Source organism: Haliotis asinina, chromosome 1 (assembly GCF_037392515.1).
Source record: "Haliotis asinina isolate JCU_RB_2024 chromosome 1, JCU_Hal_asi_v2, whole genome shotgun sequence".
Classification (NCBI taxonomy): domain Eukaryota; kingdom Metazoa; phylum Mollusca; class Gastropoda; order Lepetellida; family Haliotidae; genus Haliotis; species Haliotis asinina.
In genome coordinates, this window is record NC_090280.1 from 62,042,847 (window position 1) to 62,052,929 (window position 10,083).

A 10,083-nucleotide genomic window follows, 5' to 3' on the forward strand; every position below is an offset into this window, starting at 1 on the left:
ATTTAAGAATCTGTCCATGTAACTGTCAACAAAATAATCAACAGTACGCAGACTGCTTGCAGAGGGAGGGAGCCAATGACCTGTAACAGCGGCAGTGTTGGGTCAGAAAGGTAAATGCACATGCAGTTCATGATAGTTACCTGTTCACTGCACAGTGATAGACCGTTAGGATTATTTACATTGACTACTTCTAGCTGTCATCATGAAAGCTTATTCAGATGATTCTAAACGTTTAAATAGAAAGGTGTTTAAATTTTTTTAAAAAGAGAGCACACGTAGCAAACCGATTTATAAGGTGTCGGATTACACGAAACGAAGTTTTGATCTTGGCATGAAAAAGAATATCGTGCTAAAAATTGTGAGAAATAAACCAACAACCAAAAAACAAAACCTTGTGCAAAAAGGTAGGCATCCAAGGTTAGATTCTTTTGACACCAGGGTCATCAGATATGCCATTCGCTGGCTATTTGCTAGAAATGAACACCTGTACACAAGAAAGTTAAAACACATCCTTGCAGAAGATCATGACATTAATGTTTCTAGGGTTATGCTGAGCAACCTACTGCTCAAATCTGGATACAAGTACAAGAAGGTAGCCAATCAGATAACGTGTAATGTGTTAGAGATCTGATATTGCGAAAACAGGGTGTAACTTTCTGAGAGAAATTAAGCAGACAAGAGAGGATGGGTTCGAAACTATATATGTGGATGAGAGCTGCGTCAATGCAAACCATATTGCTTCCAGACAGTGGCTACCCACTCATCCCAGTGATGGCAGGAAAACACCAACAGACAAAGGTGAATGTTTAATCGTTTTTCATACTGGTTCCCATCGTGGATTCCTACCTAGGTGAGGTCAAAGAGCACAGATGGTAGGGATTATCATACAGAAATGAATTCAACGGTTTTCACACAGTATGTTGAGGAACAATTGTTGCCAGCTCTGCCTGACAAAGTCTTTTTGTCATGGACAAAGCTCCCCATCACAGTGTTCGAGATCCAAACACAATAGGTGCCCAACTTCCAATACACGGAAGCCAGATATGCAGCAATGGCTAACAAATAACAATACACAATTTTCAATTAAGGCCACTAAACCACAGTTGTACCCTTTGATTGAAACTAACAAACCTCCACCCACATACATCATTGACAACATGCTACGCCAACACGGCCATAAGGTCTTGAGGTAGCCACCGTGCCACTGTGATCTCAACCCAATAGAACTTATCTGGGGAAACAGTGACCTGGAAAAATCAGTCATTCAAGTTGAAAGATGTCAAGCACAATGTCAACACTGCTGGATGTGACATTGACATTGCACGCTGGCTTGCATGTGTTGAACATGTCAAGAAGGTGGAGAAAGAGTGCTGGCTCAAAGATGGCTTGAAGGGGCAAACAGTTAATCCAGTTGTCATTCGTCAGAACACTGATGACTCCTCTGTGGTAGAATGGAGTGAACTTGATGTCGTTTACTTCTGTAATTATATTTACAGTTAATAATAGTATTCATCCAGATATGCTCAAAGAAATACACATTTTCTTAACAATGACAACGCTGACTAATTCCAAAGACTTCTAGTGTAACATGAAACACTCAGCAATATTCCAGCTATATGGGGGCGGTCCGTAAATAATCGAGTCTGGACCAGGCAATCAATTGACCAACAGCATGAATATCGATCTGCACAAATGGGAACCAATGACATGTGTCAACCAAGTCGGTGAGCCTGACCACCCGATCCCTTTAGTCGCCACGTACCTCAAGCATAGTCGCCTTTTATGGCAAGTATGGGTTGCTGAAGGCCTATTGTACCCCGGATCTTCATGGGTCCCGTAGTGTCGAAGCTGAAAAGGGCCGACGTAAATATACTAACATCCATAGGAAACTTGGCAGCTACTGAAAAGAATTAAAATTGTAGAAAGACAGATACTCTTAAATAAACGTGACCATGCCAGCCAAATCCACCCCAAAACCCAAAACCCCAAACGCCCAAGAATACGGGTCCGCTTTATGACTGCAGTTTTTTACTCGGTTGTTTTGAAAATGTGAGTGTTTGCAAAAAGCTCGTGATTTTCGTGTCTAGAAATTCCACATGCACAAACAGAATAAAAACTTCAGTTCACATGCTATAGACGCAGTATTCAAGAAACAATTGACACATGTCATCGACTCCCAATTGCGCAGATCGATGTTCATCCCTGGATTGTCTGGTCCAGACTCGATTATTTACAGACCACCACCATATAGTTGGAATATTGCTGATTGTGGTGTAAATCTAACCTCACTCACTCACTCAGATTTACACTGAATATTGTAGTTATGTTCTTTAATTATTACTATCACTAAAAGGGTTTTCTCAGATGTTGCATAGAATTTGCTCCTGATATGACGATCAGGACTTAGATGCGAATTCAATTAAATCCTTTTTAACTCTAAATAATACAACGTGGACAGAACGATTCAACTGTCTTAGTTTTGTCTCCATTAATGATAAACTTGTTCATTTCGCAGATTGATAGTTTACCTTTCTGTGCATTTGAAAAGGAAATAAAAGCAAAGCATGAAAGTCAAGACTGTTTTACACAAGTGAACCAGGACGTGTTTTGTTTTCGGCCCTAATGGTTGTGCGTACAATGTGCTTAAATCGAATGAACAGGGAGTCGGATATAAACGGAAGAAATCACCTACTGTGATAATATTTGTCAGATGAAAACTTTGAGAATACATTAATACAACTGAAGGAAGTCACTTTCCCAACACCATGTAAACAGAACATCAATAACTTCAAAGATAACAATACAATTTAATAACATTTGTATAATACAATATGGAAGAGCAAACACCACACATATAACTGCGGACATTTTATAGAGATTAATAGTGGCACCTTTTCAATTTCATAAATAGCACAGGTGTAAATTCGAAAATATCACAAATTTATACTTGTAAAGATGAAAGCACGTTACTGAATGTCTATAGCCTCAGCCAGCCTTGACTTTCATGGCGACTGTTTTAGCGGAGGAGGTGGCGCACCCCGACGAAGAGCCTGGCGATTTTTGACTTCTTTTTCGGCTTTGTGGTTACATTGATAACGCTGACATTGGACGTGTGGGAAAGTCCAGACAGTGGCAGACGTGAAGAACTCAGTCCTGCAAAACACACATCGCTGGCTACTGATGTCTGGCACATATCTCCCTCAGCAGACGACAAGGCGGCCGTTTCGAAATCTTTGACGGTAACTTCCTTATCATCGAGATGTTTGTGATTTAATGACTTGCTAATGTGTGTGGAAGGATGCGTGGAATGGTGGCGACTAGTCCTTGTTCGTCTGGACAGGACTGGGTGTAGCTTTGACTGAATCACTGGCCCCTTGAAGAAGAAACACAGAATTACACACATGGGTGTTCATTATACGAGGGGCTTCTTCCGCCTACTCCCATTTGTGAGAACTCCCATTTGTTAGACATTGGAGAAAGTAATTAGCAAAGAAAACACGCATTATTCCCCTATCTGTTAGAATAGATTATCCCTAGCTATTTAGGTTGTAGCTAGCTAATTAGTGTTGAGTTATTTAACTGCACCTTGTTTGTAACAGACGTTTTATTTTATGAAATCTCATTAAAACACTGAAAAAAGTCCGGTTTTGATAAATTTGCAGTTATTGTCAAATAAACTGATGTTTAGCGGCATTTAGTACTGGACAGTATAATAATATAATGTGGAGTTCATCACTGACAGATGATGTATATGGTTATATCTTTCAACGTCCTGTTTCAGTGGGTGACCTATGGTTTGAATTTAATTAACCAGAGTCTTGTGCGTTGATTAACCTATTAATGAACTGTGCCTCCTGTAGGGATGTGGAAGTACCACCTATATTCACTGAACCAGTGTAACAAATGGGAGGACACCGCGTGTTCAGTATGGACAGTTTACTGTCTCACATTACTTCAAATTTAAACAAATGGATTTAAGAATACTTTGAGGAGTTTTTGGTACAGATTTTTATAATCAATTGTTACACCACGGACACCCGGGATAGAATTGATTTTCAGTGTCGTATGCGGCGACTAATGGGATCCGGTGGTCAGGTTCGCTGACTTGGTTGACACATGTGATTGGTTCCCACTTTGCTTAGATCAATGCTTATGATGCTGACCAGTGGATTGTCTGGATGTTGTTCGGTACGGTGTTAAACAACGCACACACAGACACACCTCAAACATACGAAAGCTAATACAAACACGCATAAAATCAATATGATTCGGGAATGCAGAGGAAACGGTTCTATACTGACAGCAAAAGAAACGCAATTTTCGAAAAAATGAAACCTCAAAAAAGTAAGCGTTCATGTTTATGTCTTCTATTTAAAAACGTTACAAAACGTTGCATTTCTTTTCCTGTCCAGTATGTATAAAATCCCTGCTTCCAGTAAATATAAAAATTTGCGTCTGTTACCCAGAATACATACCATAACTTCCTGTGTACCACGTTCAGGATCACCAATGTTCACTAGGTGAGAATTCCGTTCACCAAACAACTGCTCACCATCTGAAAATAAGATTTACTTCAATCATAACATTAATCACAACCTTCGATGAGTCATCAATTAAAGGGGAAGTGTACACCAAAAACGTGGGGTTTTTATCTTTTGAAAAACTAAACGAAAGCTTAAAGATATGATATGTCATTATAATCCCTTTGTTTTCCGAGCTAAACAGGCCAGGGTGAACGTGTAACGTGAGTTTCTAAAAACAGTTCGGAAACTTTGCATCGGCGTTCGGGTTTCCATATTTTCCAACACATCTTAGCAACATTAGGATCATCGACGACGCGTGAGAATGACCATCGACGACGTGTGAGAATGAAAATCGACGACGTGTAAGAATGATCATCGACGACGTGTGAGAATGATCATCGACGACGTATGAGAATGATCATCGACGACGTGTAAGAATGATCATCGACGACGTGTGAGAATGACCATCGACGACGTGTGAGAATGACCATCGACGACGTGTGAGAATGATCATCGACGACGTATGAGAATGACCATCGACGACGTGTGAGAATGATCATCGACGACGTGTGAGAATGATCATCGACGACGTATGAGAATGATCATCGACGACGTATAAGAATGATCATCGACGACGTATGAGAATGATCATCGACGACGTGTAAGAATGATCATCGACGACGTGTAAGAATGATCATCATCGACGACGTATGAGAATGATCATCGACGACGTATAAGAATGATCATCGACGACGTGTAAGAATGATCATCGACGACGTGTAAGAATGATCATCGACGACGTATAAGAATGATCATCGACGACGTATGAGAATGATCATCGACGACGTATAAGAATGATCATCGACGACGTGTAAGAATGATCATCGACGACGTATGAGAATGATCATCGACGACGTATAAGAATGATCATCGACGACGTATAAGAATGATCATCGACGACGTGTAAGAATGATCATCGACGACGTATGAGAATGACCATCGACGACGTATGAGAATGACCATCGACGACGTATGAGAATGACCATCGACGACGTGTGAGAATGACCATCGACGACGTGTGAGAATGATCATCGACGACGTGTGAGAATGATCATCGACGACGTATGAGAATGACCATCGACGACGTGTAAGAATGATCATCGACGACGTATGAGAATGATCATCGACGACGTATGAGAATGACCATCGACGACGTGTGAGAATGACCATCGACGACGTGTGAGAATGATCATCGACGACGTGTAAGAATGATCATCGACGACGTATGAGAATGATCATCGACGACGTATGAGAATGATCATCGACGACGTGTAAGAATGATCATCGACGACGTGTGAGAATGATCATCGACGACGTGTGAGAATGACCATCGACGACGTGTGAGAATGATCATCGACGACGTGTGAGAATGATCATCGACGACGTGTAAGAATGACCATCGACGACGTATGAGAATGATCATCGACGACGTATAAGAATGATCATCGACGACGTATAAGAATGACCATCGACGACGTGTGAGAATGATCATCGACGACGTGTAAGAATGATCATCGACGACGTGTAAGAATGATCATCGACGACGTATGAGAATGACCATCGACGACGTATGAGAATGATCATCGACGACGTGTGAGAATGATCATCGACGACGTATGAGAATGACCATCGACGACGTGTAAGAATGATCATCGACGACGTATGAGAATGATCATCGACGACGTGTGAGAATGATCATCGACGACGTGTAAGAATGATCATCGACGACGTGTAAGAATGATCATCGACGACGTATGAGAATGACCATCGACGACGTGTGAGAATGATCATCGACGACGTGTAAGAATGATCATCGACGACGTATAAGAATGATCATCGACGACGTATAAGAATGATCATCGACGACGTGTGAGAATGATCATTGACGACGTGTAAGAATGATCATCGACGACGTGTAAGAATGATCATCGACGACGTATGAGAATGACCATCGACGACGTGTGAGAATGATCATCGACGACGTGTGAGAATGATCATCGACGACGTGTAAGAATGACCATCGACGACGTATGAGAATGATCATCGACGACGTATAAGAATGATCATCGACGACGTATAAGAATGATCATCGACGACGTATAAGAATGATCATCGACGACGTATGAGAATGACCATCGACGACGTGTAAGAATGATCATCGACGACGTGTAAGAATGATCATCGACGACGTGTGAGAATGACCATCGACGACGTGTGAGAATGATCATCGACGACGTGTGAGAATGATCATCGACGACGTATGAGAATGATCATCGACGACGTATAAGAATGATCATCGACGACGTATAAGAATGACCATCGACGACGTGTGAGAATGATCATCGACGACGTATGAGAATGACCATCGACGACGTGTGAGAATGACCATCGACGACGTGTGAGAATGATCATCGACGACGTGTAAGAATGACCATCGACGACGTGTGAGAATGATCATCGACGACGTGTGAGAATGACCATCGACGACGTGTGAGAATGATCATCGACGACGTATGAGAATGACCATCGACGACGTGTGAGAATGATCATCGACGACGTGTGAGAATGACCATCGACGACGTGTGAGAATGATCATCGACGACGTGTGAGAATGATCATCGACGACGTGTGAGAATGATCATCGACGACGTATGAGAATGACCATCGACGACGTGTGAGAATGATCATCGACGACGTGTAAGAATGACCATCGACGACGTATGAGAATGACCATCGACGACGTATGAGAATGATCATCGACGACGTGTGAGAATGATCATCGACGACGTGTGAGAATGACCATCGACGACGTGTGAGAATGACCATCGACGACGTGTGAGAATGACCATCGACGACGTGTGAGAATGATCATCGACGACGTGTGAGAATGACCATCGACGACGTGTGAGAATGATCATCGACGACGTGTGAGAATGATCATCGACGGTCTGATGAAACAAAATCGAAAAATATGCGTGATCACTTTTTAAAAATTTAGTTCTCCGAGTAGTATGTTTGATATTTACATGTCAAAACATACACTAGATAACGCGATGAACTGTGCAATCTGTCGAAAGTATCGAAATGTACGATGCATGTGTTTTTCAGTTGTTTTGCCTTCCCTGCAATGAGTGGAGAATATCACAGATGAGGGCATTTCCGAAGCGCACGTGTCTCCGTGGTGTATTAAAGGAGGGATATATATTTTAAGATTTATATATGAAAGTAGAAAACTCAGACGCATTCACCAATGGTTTTGTAGGTCTGGTGTATATACGTTTTTAATTTTCATAAAGAGGTTAGTGTCAGAAAGACAACAGATGTCAACGTTAATGTTATACTTTTATTCCACTGTACACAGAAAAACTAACGCTGTAACGCTCTTTGCACAATGTATACGTTTTGCGGTGTTATCAGAGTGGCACTGGGCACTTTCACCAGTGACGTCAAGATTCCAACGAACATCAGCAATGGTGTGTTTATTTTGGAAGTAGAACTCTTGGTAATTGTTCGAAATATGAATCAATATGATGCAAAAGCTAAATGCTATACTTTTGATATCCACCCAGTTTGGGCAATGAACTACTGGAAAAATACTTTTCAAGCTGAAACAGTGCAAAACAAGGTTGTGTATTATGGCGTAAACGTGTTCGATAAAGGGTTTACAAAGTATAACGTTTGAGTAAACTTGATTGAAGGAAAGGAAAAGGCCACACTTCTTTCACATGTATTACTAGTAGATTCAACTAGGAGCTGAATTATATCCAAGTATAATAAATGTAACGATAAAATGCTCATTGCAAATACAGGAAACAACACCCTCTTACCTCGTCTCGTCCTGTGAACCATAGCTGAAGGGGATCAGAGCCGTAATTGTGACGTAACAATGACGTGACGTGACAACAACTGTGACGTATATGCTACCTGTAGCTGATGCTGAAGAGCAATGACATCACACAGGGTGGCTGCGACATTTATAAACAAAGCGCGGACGTTCGTGAAGACACCTAGTAACTGTTGCTAACGCTGCGGTCTTCAGGCTAGACAAGGACAGATTACTCAGTTTCACTAGCGTTACTCTTTCATAATAAAGTGCAGTTGCCATATTAACGTTTGTAAGATATGAATCATTGGCATGAAACAAGAATTCGGTAGTTCTGGTTACTTCGAATTGAAAATATCGGATATTACACAGTTCGAGAAAACCTGAATGTTTTTTTTCCCCCATGTCCTCTCCAATTTTCACCACGAAGCAGTGGCGCAGCATATTGGTTACATATATTACGTGTGAGTGTGAGTGTGTGTGTGTGTGTGTGTGTGTGTGTGTGTTCATGGTCCTCATCCACAGAGTGAGTTTAGTTTTACGCCGCACTCAGCAATATTCCAGCTATATGGCGGCGGTCTGTAAGTAATCGCGTCTGGACCAGTCCAGTGATCAACAGCAAGAGCATGAATCTGCGCCATTGGGAACCGATGACGTGTTAACCAAGTCAATGAGCCTGACCACCCAATCCCGTTAGTTGCCTCGTACGACAAGCATAATCGCCTTTCATGGCAAGCATGGGTTGCATATTCTATCCTTCACGGGTCCACGATGGATACACTACAGCTGGATCGTGTTCTGAGTTAAGTATATTGATTTCCGAACATTGTGAATGAATGCTAGTATATTCAAAGCCAGACAGTTACTCAATATATTTTTTATCAGAAGCGAGCCTCATTTGTTATATACTAGATTACTGTACATCAGGCCACAGTACTGACTGATAAGGACTTTTTGATTGGGAACTGCTTTGTCTCCAAACACAGATCATAGTGATGAGTGAGTGAGTGAGTTTAGTTTGAGGCTGCACTCCGCGATATTCCGGCTATTTGGCAGCCTGTAAACAATCGAATTTGACCAGAGAATCTTGTGGTCAACAGCATGAGCATCAATCTGCGGAAATGGGAACAGATGACACGTGCCTGACCACCCAATCCCGTCAGTCTCACTTATGACAAGCACAGTCACCTGTTGTGGCAAGCATAAATAACAAAAAGAATTCCAGTGTCTACCTGCTTTTCCAGTGAAGTGGTTAAGTTCAAGTTTACACCACTTCTTGTGCTCCTCCTCCTTTTCCCCAATATTCTTATTTAACCGCTATTTCAATTCTCAGCAATGAACCGTCAGTAGATACTACTCCAGGTATTAGCAATGCCACCAGAAATGGACCTCAAACATTACACCCATGTAGGGAATCAAACCCAGTCTGCCATTGTGACAAGCAAATGCTTTCACAACTCGACCTTCTATGATGATGCTCTTAAGTTTCCAAAACCATGAATATAAGAAATGAGAAACAATGAGAGAATAACTTTCACACGTCACTCTATTGATAATGGAGTCTGGCTCCGGGCAGTCCAGTGATCAACAGCATGAGCATCCATCTACACAGTTGCATACACCAGATCCCACTGGTCCTCTTAGACAAACATGTACTAGTATAGAGAAACATGTATC